A 3,938-nucleotide genomic window follows, 5' to 3' on the forward strand; every position below is an offset into this window, starting at 1 on the left:
AGTAACAAAAGGGCCCCTTTCACGGGGAATCTTGTGCTCATAGCTCATTCGGGAAAATGCTGACATCCGAGCTTCGCACCACCCACTCCCAACAACCCCCAGGGGCTAGGAAATCATTTCGGTTCGGACCAAGCAAGTCATACCGATCTCCCGAGTGACGTTTCAATGGTCACGAATGCCTCCCGACAAGTCTTCGGGACTCATTTTTGACAAACGGAGATCACAGTAGTCTCTGAACACATCAGAACACTCGGGAAACACTGAGAAAGCCCCGTTCGCGGATTCCTAGGTCATCTCCGGTTATCGATCTCCAGCCGGGGTCCGTGGGTAAACCGTTCTACCCAAAGCATAAAGCACACCGACACGAGCGGTACAGCACGTAGAGGCGCGAACATGCAACAGAAACGGACAACTTCGCTCCGATCATCCAAACGGAGCAAAACCGGCTTTTAAGTGCCCGAGCTACCCGGGCATTTACTTACACGGAGCATGTCAATATTAGGCTCATTAAAATCGCATTTGCACATACATCGATAATTTGTCGTTCAAACGAGCCACGAAAATCAAACGTGCGACCAATCGAGCCCCGAGCTTCTTTCGGCTTTCTTTCTAGTCAAGTGGGACCCTTAAGCTAGCCAAGCCAAGCCAAGCCGAGCCGAGCCAAGCCGCAAGCCATGGCTTCTCTCTAGGGGTGGTTAAAAGCAAGCCAATTCTCTCCCATCCACCCATTTCAAAATATCTCTTACACCCCCCATCACTTCTCTTCTTCCATCCATCACCTCCCATCAACTTTTCAAGACAACTTCCCCTCTCTAATTCCTCTTAAAAATTCGGATGCCCTAAGCACCCCCCTCTAATTGCACTTAAACTCACTAATTTGGCTCATTAAGGCATCCTATTAGTGCCTAATTGCAAGACACTTTAATCACAACTCAACTTCCATCATCTCTCTAGCTTTCTCACTCTAGGAAACCCTCTCCAAGCCCTCTCAACTTCAGCATTTTTTCAGAAATCGCATAGCCTCACCTCAGCCCGGTTACAAGGCAAAATTGTCCGAAAACTCAACCGTTTTCCGGCGACCACCACCCAACCTAAGCCAACTTCGACCAAACTTCATATTCCACATGTATTCGACCTTCCGAGTCCATTCACGGTGTTAGTTTTGCCATTTGAAGTCATCTAGGTTCCATTTCAGCCCAATCCAGATTCGGGTCTCTAGGGAGTTTCCCGGTTTCTAGGCGAGTTATTCCTTCTCGACTTAAGCAAGCTCAACCAAACTTCATATCCCACATGTATTTGACCTCCCGAGTCCATTTCCGGTGTTAGTTTTGCGATTTGAAACTTCTAGCTTGCCAAACCAGCTCTGTACAGAACCGAGTTCCATAGGCATCTTCATGGTTTCCCTGGCTTCCTTGACATTTCCACCACCCCACGACTATGGCGAGTCGTGCCATCACTTTCTAGGGGTTCCTTACAACCCTCACTCTCCCCCGTGACGAGGAACATCAACGTGTCCAATCATCATGAAACCACTGCAGACACGATCCTCACTCAGTTAGGAGTCCAATGCCACCGACCTTGCATCAAAAGACCACCGGGAGCCTCCCGTAGAGTCGTTTCTTCATCAGGTGCCACTCGGGTTTGTTCCTCTGGTTTTCTATTCTAACCCGAAGTTTGCAGGAACGTACAGGTCAGCTTGGGTTGAATCTCACTACGAGCCACCTATCACTGTGATCCTCAGCCAGTTAGGAGTCCAATGCCACCGACCTTGCATCAAAAGACCACCGGGAGCCTCCTGTGGAGCCGTTTCTTCAATGGGTGCCAGTCGGGTCTGTTTTGACCCGACTGGGTCTGTCCTTTTTTACTGACCCGACTTTGTTTTTGATTTCCGGAAAATCTACGCATGCTCTCCTCCCGAAACCCCCACAGGCGCGATCCTCAGTCTCTTGGGAATCCAACGCAACGGGCCCCGCGCGAAAATTCCATCCCGATCAACCAATACGGCCCCGACAAGCCAGACTGCCAGTCGGGTCTGCAGTCGACCCGACTGCACCGATTCGGGTCTGTTCGTTCCAGCCGAGTCTCCCAACTCCCTTTGCCACTTCTCCGACTCTTTCCTCGTGTTCCGAGGCTAGGTAACACTCCTCTACGACTTAGAGAAGTTAGGATCTCCGATATTCGTTTGATATGAGGTGTTAAGGCGTTTAAGAAGTTGAAATGCATGCAAGTCTACGTTCTTACCTACTCCCATGCAAATGTACGTCGTTTATCATGCTGTACGTCGTATGAACACATGCATCATGACGGGAAAGAACTTAAATCGAGGTTGAAGAGGTCGCCTTGACCCGTGTGAGCCACGGAAACTCACGGCCATTCCTCATGGGAGGTGGCCGAGAGTTTCTTTGGACCACACGGGTCCAAGTAATCCTCTTTCGCCTCGAAATAAGTCGGTTCCCGTATTTTCCATTTCGTCGTTGTATGAGTCGACGCCGTTTTATTGATTCCTTTAAATATTTTGTTTGTGCATGTTTGTATGCCCGTTTGCGTAATTATGATCATGGCGGCATCGATTTGGTTAAAACGTGCGTTACTATCGTGCTTGACGTATTATGCATGCAAGATACGATCGGAATCGATGTAAGAGGCCCTCCATAACCCAAGTCGGGCCATGGAGAGCTCTCAGCTCAACCTTTGGAGGAGGGGCCGAGTGCTCTTTGATCCATCTCGGGTTTAGGACGGTCTCCTTCGTTGCTTCGGAATCGTCCCTTGGAATTGAGTGTACCCATATTTTGTGTTTCTATCGTCGATCATGTGCTAGCCGTCTCCTAGGAGAGTTAGTTTTGGAAGATTATCCGTCAAGTCCACAATTCCTCGATATAAGATCACTACCACCGAATAATTTCACAAATGGGAGAAACGGGACGTATCATTCGGTTAATTAAATCACTTGGATTAAATAATTGGACAAATTGAATATTAATTCGTAAACGTATCGATGGTTCATGGAACGGCGGAAATGCCCTTTTCCTTAAAAGCTCATAATTTCAAAACATCGAGACGTGTAACACGAATAGAATCGTGTCTAGCAAGTACTCGCGTACTATGACTCGAGTCCGGGCCCAATTTGAGGCGGCTCGAGTCGAGATGCGCGAGTCCTCTTTAGACCTCTTCGTGTCAGACGATCTTTAATTTATATATGAACATCACATGTTTTACCACTCAAGGGCATAGTCGTCATTCCGTGATTCACCGATATCCTAGGCTTTAGGGAGTCGGAAACACCTCGATCTATGGACGGAAAGGGGCGGCCCGTTCGGGTGCGAGTTTCATTCGTACGGCCCATTCCGTCCACTTTCGGTATTTCTATCTCCCTATTGTAGATTCGGTGGTGAACATTTTATTTCAGTTACAAAACACGAAGAACCGGATTAATCGTGCACTCGACTTAAACAAACATTAGATAATGGATAGGTGGAATATTAGATTCCAATCTAGAGTCAAAACACGAGTTTGGCTAATTCGGTGAAACCGCAGTGTCACCTTACTGAATAAGAGTCTTAAAACAAATACACACATGTAATTGGCTTAGAACCCTATTCTAGTCCACCATCTATGTTTGCCTAGGTTAGACACATTGTTTGTTAATCAACCTCGGTTAATAACTGATTAAATCACGTACATCCGACTTAATACACCACTTGTCTGTATTCACCGATATTTGTCAGTTGTTGCCTGTATTTCATCAGTTTTATCAATTTTCTTCTGTTTTACTCTTGCTTTTTGTCGATTTGTCGCGGTTCGGGCCCGAGCCCATGGGTTACGTGTTACACGGGGTCCAACGCCCCAAACCATCGAACACGAGGTCCAACGCCCCCTAATTCACCGAGCGCGTGCAACCCGAGTGCGGAATGGGATCTAGCCTCGATTCACCGTCACAC

This window comes from Punica granatum, chromosome 5, assembly GCF_007655135.1.
Source record: "Punica granatum isolate Tunisia-2019 chromosome 5, ASM765513v2, whole genome shotgun sequence".
NCBI lineage: Eukaryota > Viridiplantae > Streptophyta > Magnoliopsida > Myrtales > Lythraceae > Punica > Punica granatum.